The sequence below is a fragment of the Euprymna scolopes genome, chromosome 24 (assembly GCF_053919585.1).
Source record: "Euprymna scolopes isolate OS-2025 chromosome 24, ASM5391958v1, whole genome shotgun sequence".
Classification (NCBI taxonomy): domain Eukaryota; kingdom Metazoa; phylum Mollusca; class Cephalopoda; order Sepiida; family Sepiolidae; genus Euprymna; species Euprymna scolopes.
This window is the reverse complement of record NC_136505.1, coordinates 79934481-79947278: the sequence shown is the minus strand read 5'-3', so window position 1 is coordinate 79947278 and position 12798 is coordinate 79934481. Positions and strand designations below refer to the sequence as shown.

The 12798-nt window shown below is 32.9% G+C and overlaps 1 protein-coding gene and 1 pseudogene across 2 annotated transcripts in view; both read right to left on the bottom strand.

The window, feature by feature from the left end:
- The window catches only part of LOC145246793 (cerebellin-1-like), a 174439-nt gene that overhangs the window by 157619 nt on the left and 4022 nt on the right, over positions 1-12798 (bottom strand). The window lies entirely within an intron of this gene.
- LOC145246954 (U2 spliceosomal RNA) lies at positions 1891-2048 on the bottom strand (annotated as a pseudogene).

The window sequence follows — 12798 nt, the reverse complement described above, 5'->3', positions numbered from 1 at the left end:
ATAATAAAATAATAATAAATATAATAAGAAGAATAATATAATAATCATAATAATAATTATTATAATAAATAACTGATAAGTTACAAAAAATTATTAGCCATACGAAAACATTATGTTGTACGTTCGATTCGGAATTCAGCCAGAGAGTAGCAACAAATTTTGCGATCGCATCAGTAAATCGGCCAATGTAGTTGTGGGAGTGAGTACGAACAAAAACTCAATAAAATTGTAAACATCTAATATATAAAATTCTATTGTCGAATTTTCCTAGTTTGACTTGAACAGAAATGCCAATAACAAAACGTAATTCGCTTAAGATCCTTTCCAAAATATTTATTTCAGCCGGTAGATTGGTCAAATCGGGACATTTTCATAATTCACAATTAAAAAGCAAGTATATGCAAGAGGTTTATTGCATTTCTGTACATAAGATTTCATAACTTTTGGCTACTTCATGAATCTATCAAGTGCAATGAAGTCATAGATCATATTAATTGATAATATGTAGTCTGTACCATTGTTTCTCCGTTTTCAATAACGGAGTATTTTCACTAGTGTATTTTTGCTACAACTGCACATCATAGTGATTCTTGCTCCTTTTGAAAATTGTTTCATATTTTATATTTAGTTATAGCGGTACTATCACACATTCACAGTATAACAAAACGACAAAATGAAAAGTAATTCTGCCAACTCATATTTTCTTTTTCGTATTATTTGGAATCTTCGGACTACTACTATTATCTTCAGTGTCATTTTCACAACGTTTTGGTCGATGTAACCTCCGACTTAGAACGTCTATCTATTTATAGCTGACAGAACGAGAGCATGCTACTCCCGTGAAGTTAATAAAGGGTTCCGTTCGAAATTTCGTCCAAATTCCCGAGCTCGGCAAGATACACCTGAAGAAGGTGGGAGGTTACATCGGCCGAAACGTTGTGAAAATAACACTGAAGATGAGAATAATAGTCCGAAGATTCGAAATAATGCGAATAACCTCAAACTCAGAAACATGCATTCTTATATTGTTTGTGTATTTCCTTTTAAATCTAACTTGAACAATAACTGATATTCATTCCAAAATTTCCTTTTAAATCTAACTTGAACAATAACTGATATTCATTCTAAAATTTTTCACTTGATGTATATGCCAATCCATTTGCTCTTAGGTTCGGAATTAGCCTTGCTAATCCGTCTACGTGTCTTATATAGAATTCTAATGGAAATGTATAGCTTAAAAAATAGTGCCCCATTTCTCCATGCGACTCGTAGCATAAACTGATACTCTTTCTTTTTAAATATTGCGAGAAATGAACAATGGTCCGTTGACAAAATAAGTATTCTTTAACGTAGAAATTTATGAAGATTTTACTGCAAGTATTTCTATAAAGCAACAAACAAGACAGCGTAGTCAATACATGGAATAAACAAAAGATGATTAAAATATACTTCATAAATGTGAATAGAGGAAACAAAAATGTTCAAGAAAATAAAATACCGCAATAATTTAAAAGACCGGAAAATCTTTTCCAAAAATTTAGAATAGGTTCCATAAAGTTCAAATTGATTAAAATAAATGACATGCTTATAAAAAATCATTTGATTTTAATGCAAACAAAAATAAAATCGTCTTTTTACAATCATATTCTTTTCAAGAAAAATAAAATCGCGTGCTCTCGTGGAATGAATAAATACGTGAATGTAGGATTGACATGAAATTCTTAAAGATAAACAAAAATGACCGAAAAATGGGCTAAAATGACTTAAATAAATAAAAAGTAAATGACTTAGAATGACTTTAAAAGGATGAATTGAATGACCTGAATGCTTAAAAAATAACTGGAACCTTCAAAAACAACTTGAATGATCTGGAGAATGACTTGAATTGCTTTGAGATTGACTGGTTGTAAAGTGGGTGATCATTTTACATTAAATTAATACAGAAAAGTGATCCCCCATTTTATATCACAAAGTACAAACATAAGTACAGCATGTAGTCAGAACAGATACTACACTTTGATCTTGGCCAAAAGGCCAAGAAAAGCGGTATTTATTTGCTCCCCCACCGAGCAAATTCGGCACAAGGCCCACATATGGTCTTTGCTTGCAGTATCTGCCGGAACAGATACTACACTTTGATATATTAAATTTTTTATTCACAGGAAGAAAAATACAAATGGGAAAATAAACAAAAAACTTAGGCACAAGGCCAACTCAAAAAGAAAGGGGGATGGTGAGATTGGTTGATCCATCTCGTCTCTGTTGTAAATTTTAAATGATTTTTCTCTCGGCCAGCATCTTTTATCATGGTTACCCTTTTAAATTTGTATTTGCGTGTGTGTGTGGTGGAAGGGGGGTGAGGTTGTTCCTACTTAAACCCAATTTTTAAAACATTTTTTATTTATATCAAAAAATACAAAAAAAGATAACAATATTAATAAAATTTCATTTGTGTAGAGGAACTTGGGGGAAAATAAACCGCCCCCAAAAAAAACCCAGCCCTGTTAGTAAGGCCCTCCCAACCCTATCTGAAATGCTAGACCAGCTGTAAAGGAACTAGGTTTTTGCAGGCAGCCTCTAAATGGAGGGGGAGGGTTGTGTCCTAAATGGGGAAAAAAAGAAAAAAATTGGCGGTGAGGACGGGGGGGGGGTGTTAGTGTTTGATTTTTTTCCTCCAAGCTGGGTTGAAGTTTGAGAGGAAGGTTGGCAAAAGAAAAGAAAAATTGTTGTTTTTGGAGGTTGGGGCCTTGGAGACTTTCTAATAAGGGAAACAAGATTTATTCGGCTGGCTGAGAAACTGAAGGAAGTAGAATTGGAAAGGGGCGGGGGTCCAACAGAAACTCAAGAACCGCGCGCTCCACACCTAGGCGGGGAACACGTATTCAAATTTGGCCCCTCTTCCTACACACAGACTTGCTAACTATATCCATCTTCTTTCAAAAGACAAGCGATGCAGCCTTCTTCTGTTGCATCTGATCTTTACTCGTAGTTGGTGTTTAAAGAAAGCGATCAGATCCTGATCAGAAAAAGGCTGCACCCCCCCCCCGGCTGTCTTGCAGTCTCGACGTCCAAATCACCATTCTCGCCACGGCCAGGATTGCGATGTAGACCATTTGTCTCTTCCTGTCCCACAGCGGCCTCATGTTGTCCACTAAGTTGGATACAGTAATCGGGCGAGGATGCTTTGGGGTCGATGCGAGCCGTCACCTTGCCAACATACGACCAGTACTGAGTGATCAGTTGTTTCTGCGGCCATCGTCTGGCAATGGGGACAGGCCGGCTACTCCAACGAACCAGAACTGCATTGTATATTGTTGAGGGGAAGTGCGTTTCAGGCCAATTGCCAGGTCAGAGAGAACTCTGAATTGTTCAGATGACTTGAACCCGGCGCCCAGCTCCACGCGGAGTGGATCTCACTCTGCTGCCAACCCAAATGTGTGCATAGCGAGTCATCGGCAGCCCCCCTCACTAGATCCCTGTGCAGTTCTCTACGGGTGGCAGTCACAAAGCCACTGGACCCTGGTAGTTGTTTTAGCTCGGCTTGACAATCTTTCTGGTAGGCTGAATCTCCCCGCGGCCTGCGACGACTCTCAATAGCGGGGTCGAGAATGAGGTCGGGAAAGACGGCAGTGATCGCGGGGTGCCACGGTTGATCATTTTGAAGATAGTGGCTAAGGAAGTCCAGCCTGTCAGCGTCTCGATAACACCTCAAATCCGGCATTCCCAAACCTCCCTCACACGGACGTTGAATACAGACCTGTCTGCTCACCCAGTGTCTTCCTCTGTCCCAAAGGAGCGAGGAGAGGAGTTCGGCAAGAGCTGTTAGGTGTTGTGCAGGCAGAGGAAGTGCGGCCAGTCAGTAAAGGATAAGAGGAAAGACGTATGTGGCGCCGACTTGCTGTGATTTATCTTGGTCCCTGTAATTCTTTTGTACTGAGCGAGCGCCTCTGACACGATTTCCATGTCTCCTCAAGAAAAATTGCATTTTGTTCGTTCATTTACTTTTATTATTTTTTGCCATTTTTTTAATCAATAAAAGTTATTTTTCCCCAAAAAAAGATTAATTTTTTACCATAAATTGTTAGGTGAAAGTTTTTTTCAAAAAACTTGCAGTTTTTTTTTAAAGAAATTTGGCAGTAATCGTTTCTCTATTTAGGACTATTTTCTTGTCAACCACGCCCACACTGGGGTGTCTATTTTGAAGACCGTTCTTAACATAGGTAGGTTGGGGGTGTCCATTCCGAATGCCGTTCTTAACATAGGGGAGGTTAGTGGTTGGGCTACAACAACACCAACCGTACCTGCTAACAGGCGTTATATATATATATATATATATATATATATATATATATATATAGTGCCGGCAAAAAGAAAGTCCGCACTTGTAATTTTTTCAGAAACTTCAAATTTAAGCTAAATTTAATATAACTGTTTAAACAGGCTATACCTCATTTGATTCGCCTTTTATTCCTCTATAATTTGACGTGTTCATATTTAACTTTTAATTGAAATATTCTAGTGTTCACGCCAATTTAAAAAAATAATAACTTCAAATTGAGGAAGCAAAAAGCAACAAATTCGCTTAAAACTAGCTTAAATTATCGCCCCTAAATCAGTTTAAAATATCCACCAACAGGTCACAAAGCACCTCTGACAGTAATTGTTATTGTTCCAAGTTATACAACGTAACATTTAGACCATATGCCACGACTTTCTCTCAGTGATCGTCAGTAGCTCATCAAACTTCACCTTTCTGGTTTATCCAATCGAGAAATCGGCCGCAGATTGAAATGTGATGAGAAAACGGTATGAAAGACTGTGCAAACGCACCAAAACGCCAGCAGTTTTCGTGATGCCTCTAAATCTGGTCGTACTAGAGTTACTTTTAACAGGCAATGCTATCAAGATCCGCAGCCTAACAAACAGATTTGAAACGGCTCCCTAAATTCAACAACAGTGTAATCTTATTAAAAAGTGCCCTCTTTCTACTGTCAAGAACAGATTAAAGGAATTTAATTTGCGAGGCTATGTTGCAAGACGCAAGCCAATGATTTCTGTAAAGAACAGAAAGCGCCGTCTGGGCTTCGTTAGATTTAATGGAGATCATGACTCTTCATGTTCGTCAAAAGTGCGTTTTAACGACGAAAGCAAGTTCAATAGGCTAGGCAGTGATAGTAGGCAGTACGTCTGTCGGAGGAAAGACGAATAATTTAATCCTAGGTGCTCAGTTTCAATGCTGCAAGGTGGTCGAAGTTCAGTTTTGGTGTGGGGCATTATTAGTACCAATGGTCCAGGGCCTATAATTCGCTTGCAAAGTCGAATTAATTCGACCAAGTATATTAATATATTGACTGAGCATTGTCTAATTTACTTTGATCGGAATTTGGATGATAATCCCATCTTCATGCAGGATAATGCTCCCATTCACACAGCTGGCAATGTCAAGAGGTTCCTCGAAGGGCATGATATTCCATGTTTGGATTGGTCTGCACAATCTCCAGACCTCAATCCTATCGAAAATGTATGGCATTACATCAAGCAACAGCTATGCAATGATAACATTTCAAATTTGGAAGAACTTTGGACAAAAATGAAAGAAAAGTGAGATGCCCTTTCCCTGGAGTATTGTAGCAGTCTAATTCAAGGAATTCCCAAACAATTGCAGGTTGTCCAAAGGTAGAAGGGCTGTTCTACTAAATATTAACTAGTTCATTGTGTTCCTGTTGAATTTGTGTTGCATTAATGTTCTAAATTTATATTTAAATAACAATTTTCTATTGTGCAAACTTTCTCTTTGCCTCCTCAATTTGAAGTTATTTTTTTTAAATTGACGTGAACACTATAATATTTCAATTCAAATTCAAATATCAACAGGTAAAATTATATATATATATATATATATATATATATATATATATATATATATATATATATATATATATATATAAAGAAAGTTCTTGCGGAATTTTTCATTTTGAATTAAATAATGTATTTTCAACTAAGATTTCGTTATAATACCTTTACTCACTCTATATATCTATCCACTGGTTTTAATTACAACTGATTTAAAACAATCATGTCTTATATACAAGATGGAAAAAAGGAAATTCTCACAAATTTCTCAGTTCAATTCAAACTAGGCTGATAAGCTGCTGAAACGGCTGCCGATATCCACAGCACAATAGTGGTTTAAGAAATTTCGTGGCGGTGACGAGTCTAAAAGGTGATGAGCCATAGTGGTCGAACATCGGATGTTAACAACAATCAATTAAGAGCCTTAGTCAAAGTCAATCTAAGTACAACTGTTCGACAACTTGAGAAAAATTGGAAAGACAAAAAAAACTTGATAAATGGGTGCATCACGAATTGAATGACAACAAAACACGAAAACAAGAACGACCCATTTCTTCACTGGATAGTGACTTGTGATGAAAAGTGAGTTTATTTACGACAACCGGCGATGCTCAAATTTTTTTTTTGAATGCAGACGAAATCATTACGCCAGAGAAGTACTGAAGTACTGTCAACAAATGGATGAAATGCATCAGAAACGTCAACAATAATACCAAGCATTAGTCAACAGAACATGCCCAATTCTCCTCCACGACAATGCCCAACAGTACATTGATAAACGAGCCTGCAGAAATTGAACGAATTGGGCAACGGAACTCTTCCTCATCCGCCAATTTCTCCAGACCTTTCACCTGCCGATTACTACTTTTTCAAGCATCTCGACAACTTTCTGCGTGAGAAATGCTTCATATACGTAAGCAATACACAAATTCCTTCAGCGACTTCATCACCACCAAAGCGTTTTGATTCTGATGCTGCTAATTTTTTTTTTTTTAACCCAGATATGTTAAACTGATTTCAAAAGTTTAAAACCGCAAGAATTTGTCAATATGATATATATATATATATATATATATATATATATATATATATATATATATATATATATATATATATATATATGATTAGTTTTTTGGGGGGAGGGGAAGAAATCCAGCAGAGTGCTCAATTAAAAGGAAAATCCGAAGATATCCGACAAATAAGAGCGTATTTATATTTTGCATTTTGTGTACAGAAAGTTGTTAGATGAGATAAGTCATTAGTACCGTCGGTTTCAAGCCCGATAATTAGGACCGTTTTAGATATCCATATCAAGCTCTCTTCAGGGATGAGTATTGGCTGAAGCGAGCTTGATATGGATATCTAAAACGGTCCTAATTATCGGGCTTGAAACCGACGGTACTAATGACTTATCCATCTAACAACTTTCTGTACATAAAATACAATATATATATATATATATATATATATATATATATGTCAGCCAATTATATACATTCATGACTTACTTTTGGAAGTTCTGCCATTTGGAATATGATAAGACAGTATAAGAATGAATCGTGCAGTGATGGACAGATATCAGAGTTAGTTTATATGGAAGCAAATATACAAAGAAAACGATCTTTTCTGCAAATCATGACATGAATAGAGTCTATTCTCTTTAGTAAATAATGCAACTTTATTTTACTATAAAGGCAACATCGTCTTTTTTTTATTATACAAAAGATATGTTTTTGCGTATTTTATTCTTTCTTTAGTATTGCTTTCCTTGTTTTTATGTTTCCTTTTGTTTCTTTTATTAGTTCTTAATCTGTTTAGTAGAATACAACTCAAAATGTCGGCCAAGGTTTAAAAGAGACGAGTAATCAGAAAGACCCTAGAAATATGGATGATTGAAAGGTCATTTGTAAGGAAGATTCGCAAGGCTACGATAAAAAGAAAATTCAAATTTATCAACGACATGGTAAAGTTTACAAAAGCCGTTCTTCCCTTCGCATTCTCTCTTCGAGTTATTACAAGGTTGGCCACACAACGCAACCTAAATACAAAATTTGCGTGCATTAATTTCTCTTAGAAAGTTGATCTTTTTGTTTTTCTTTTCTTTCGTTTTAGATTGAGAACATTTTTCTTGTATTCTATAATTTCATGTCAAAATACATCATAGGTGAACATCTTATATATTCAGTAGAACCAGAATGTTTCTCGTTTTATAGGGTTTAATATGTTTTTGATACAAGATTAATTATGCTTTGTAACTTATAGCAATATTAGCTCGTATGTGCTTGAAAAATATATTTCCAAGTGATGTTAACATTTAAACATATCGACGTTTTTAACGGTGAAATAAAATAGGAGTAACTAACAGTATATATCATCCTAATGCAGCCCATTAAAAACATTTTACATGGAACGGTGTTAGGTGCATTTTGATTAGGTAAACGATATAGATCTAACTGATAGGTGTGTTTCTTCCAAATTGCAGAATTTTAATGTTATTTATAACGTAAAGATCAAGAAAAATCGCAATAAAATATATACTAGATGAAAGACTCGACCTTGCCCGAAATTGAATGAAAATCAACAAATGTTCCACCTTCCAATACTTATATTGTCATCGAAATCGGTAAAATCGCCTGTTCATTAATCAAATCGATTACCCACCGCTGTGCACCGAGAGAAAGCTTCATATGCCTCCCTGCAATGACTTAGTCAACAATACATTGTAGACTACATTGCACTGTAGAGAACCTACTGTTGATTTTATAAAATCATTTTATATAATGACTTGAATTAAAGTTTTAAATGCAACGCATGGTTCGATTGTGCTCATTTCGAACTCGTTCCTGTCATATCAAAAGAACCTACTATTGATTTTATATGCTGAACCCTTTTGCTTCTCAAATATACGTGTGATGTTTGTCTGTATAAAGGGTTGACTTTAGTAAAAATCGAACTCTCCCTTCTTTAATGGGAATATTTCGATTGCCTTATATGTATATATATATATATATATATATATATATATATATATATATATATATATATATATGCGATTAAGCTACACTGAATATTTGGCGTTTCATCAACTCTAGGATTCGTCAGGCTTATACGCGAATTCTGTGGTTGTTTATCGTTTTTATATGGTCCTCTTCTGTTGAGGATTTTAGTTAGCCAATCAGCTTTCTAGTATCCACCGTGCCCCTTCCTATCAGCCAATGGGCATGCATTTTATCGAACAAAGGATCTGTTTTAAAACTAGTTTAGTGGTTTAAGGCAGACATTTTTTATATATATATAAATATACATATGTGTACACACATATATGCACATATATATACATATATATATACATACATATATGTGTGATCGTTTATGTATATTCATGTTTATTTAATTTATTTATTTGTTTATTTTCTATTGTTTTTGTTAGTTTTAAAACTATTTTGTATCGCTATCCTAGAGTAAATTTTATTTTGTGAACACAGTTATTTGCTATTTCTCTTCTACAGTTTAATAGATTTTGGGGTTCTTTAAAGTACAGGATAGCAAATTTTTCATGAAGGCATAATTTACATGGGTCGTCAAAATGCCTACACGTGGTAGCTTGTCTTATTATTTTCCATTCGACTACCGGCGAATGTCCGCTTCCTTTGAGTTCCCAGTATTTATTCGCTAGTGTTGTTTTTATACAGTGTTTTTTTTATTGTTGAATGTACTTTTGTGGACATAGTATCGGGTTTTGAAATCTAAGGAAGTCATGCCTACATAATATTTCTTGTTATTCGGGTTTTCTTTCGCAAATATTGTTGCCTGATAAACTACGGTTTTTGTTAGACATTTATTTTGAACTGGGCAAAATGTGCGGTGTCTACAGTTGCATTTATCTTGTTCGTTATTAGTATTTTTATTTATGGTATGGTTGTTCTTGTCCGGGGTTGGTTTGTTATTATTATTATTATTATTATTATTATTATTATTATTATTATTATTATTATTATTATTATTATTTCTGCTAGTGTTAGTTTTATTTTTGTCATGGTGTCTACTTTTTTATTGTTTATTTTGTTGTTGTTTACATTGTTTTTATTTAGTATTTTGTTATTATGTGCTTTAATTATCATCTCTAAATTTTCGCAACAACTGTAGGATAACTTTAAGGTTTTTTATTGAAGATTTTGTGTAAAGGGTTGGTTGCGGGAAAGTGTTTTTCAATAAGATCTAGAAATTTCTTGCCAAGTTTTGTTTTTAACATTTGATTGTATGGCGCCGTATACCAGATTATAGTTCTTTTTCTTCTATTTTTAATTTTATTATAGTTATTGGTGTTTTGTTGATGATATTTGATATCAATATTTTTGTATCCACTATTTTTTAGGGCTGTTTCCTAGATATTGGTTGACCTGTTAAATGCATTTTCATCGCTTGAGTTATTGCTGAGTCTACTTACGATCGAGTTAGGAATGTGTTTTATAACTGATGGTGGGTGATTGGACTTAAAGTTTATGTAAATTGGAGTAGCGTTATCTTTTAAGTATGGTTCATATGTGTTTTTATCTAAGTTTAACGGTATGTCCAGGAAGTTTGTTATTTTTATGTTAGCTGATACGTCTGCTTTTAGGCCTAATTTTTTCATTTCCTTGTGTATGATTTTCGTAAAGTTTTCTCCCATGACTTTGTTGGAGTTTTTTATTATAGCTAGTCCGTCATCTCTATATAAGCCGATATCCGTAGTATCGAATATGCTTGTGAGGGTATATAGAATGAATAATCCCGCAAGATCTGATGCCTCTGCAGAATCTCTGCCACCCATCGCCAAATCAAACGAATTTTTCATTTTAGTTTTTATCGATTGGTTATTGTTATTTATTAGAACTGATTTTCTACATTTTTTAATGATGTTGATTTCTTCGGAGGATATATCAGTGTATGCCTCGGCAAATTCTAGGGCAATGTTAAAAAGTTCTTCGGAGTGGATGAAACGCCGAATATTCAGTGTAGCTTAATCGCCATATATATTTTATAAATTACTAACTAGCTCTACCTACGTATTGAGCACTTTTGAAGTATATACTTAAAGTTTACGCATAAATCTATACTTTCGTATATTAATTTTATGTGAGTAAATGAAGTAGTTATATATATATATATATATATATATATATATATATATATATATATATATATAGTCCAAAGAAGCCTCCAGGATTTTATAGAAAAATAGTAGTATAATTTATATCAATATATTAGTGGCCTGGCAAGGCCTCAGGTGAGACAACCAAGCAAAAAATCCCTAAGCAAAATTCATCCCATAGCAGTAAAACTGAAGCTGGCCTGCCATGACACTATATACAAATGTAGGCAAATTTTAACATATTTTATTAGTTTGAAAATATAAGTGTTTTTTGTCATAAAATTATAACCAGAGAATAGTATTATAATCTTTAAAAAGCCAACAAATTTTCATGTAGTTTCGTTCAATAGAACCAAAGATATGAGCATTTTAATATTCGATTTGGCTACTAGTATATATATATATATATATATATATATATATATATATATATATATATATATATATATATAGATAGATAGATAGATAGATAGATAGATAGATAGATAGAAAGATAGATATACCACCACTTTGGGGAATTTTATAAGTTCCAAATCTCGACAACTATTGATCAAAATTTAACGAATAAAGGCTCATTGAAAAGTTAATGAACTGAATTGTGTAGTGGGCTATGTGACATTTGAGGTCACACATTCAGGGGATTATCCATTATCCAGAGGTTATTTTGGTACATTTTTACAGCCATAAAATCTTTCACTCAAAGTCATTTGTTTTCTTAGCTTTGCATATGCATTACAAAATAACTAATATTTCGCCAAAGCCCTTTGCCATTGAGATATATTCATCTAAATTTAAAGGTTAAAAACCACAATAACTTTCTTGACAATAGAACAATACTAGAATAATAACAACAATACTAGAATAATAACAACAATACTAGAATAATAACAACAATAATAGTATAATAACAACAATACTAGAATAATAACAACAATAATAGAATAATAACAACAATACTAGAATAATAACAACAATACTAGAATAATAACAACAATACTAGAATAATAACAACAATAATAGAATAATAACAACAATACTAGAATAATAACAACAATAATAGAATAATAACAACAATACTAGAATAATAACAACAATAATAGAATAATAACAACAATACTAGAATAATAACAACAATAATAGAATAATAACAACAATAATAGAATAATAACAACAATACTAGAATAATAACAACAATACTAGAATAATAACAACAATACTAGAATAATAACAACAATAATAGAATAATAACAACAATACTAGAATAATAACAACAATACTAGAATAATAACAACAATACTAGAATAATAACAACAATACTAGAATAATAACAACAATACTAGAATAATAACAACAATAATAGAATAATAACAACAATACTAGAATAATAACAACAATACTAGAATAATAACAACAATAATAGAATAATAACAACAATACTAGAATAATAACAACAATAATAGAATAATAACAACAATAATAGAATAATAACAACAATACTAGAATAATAACAACAATACTAGAATAATAACAACAATAATAGAATAATAACAACAATACTAGAATAATAACAACAATACTAGAATAATAACAACAATACTAGAATAATAACAACAATAATAGAATAATAACAACAATAATAGAATAATAACAACAATAATAGAATAATAACAACAATACTAGAATAATAACAACAATAATAGAATAATAACAACAATAATAGAATAATAACAACAATACTAGAATAATAACAACAATACTAGAATAATAACAACAATAATAGAATAATAACAACAATACTAGAATAATAACAACAA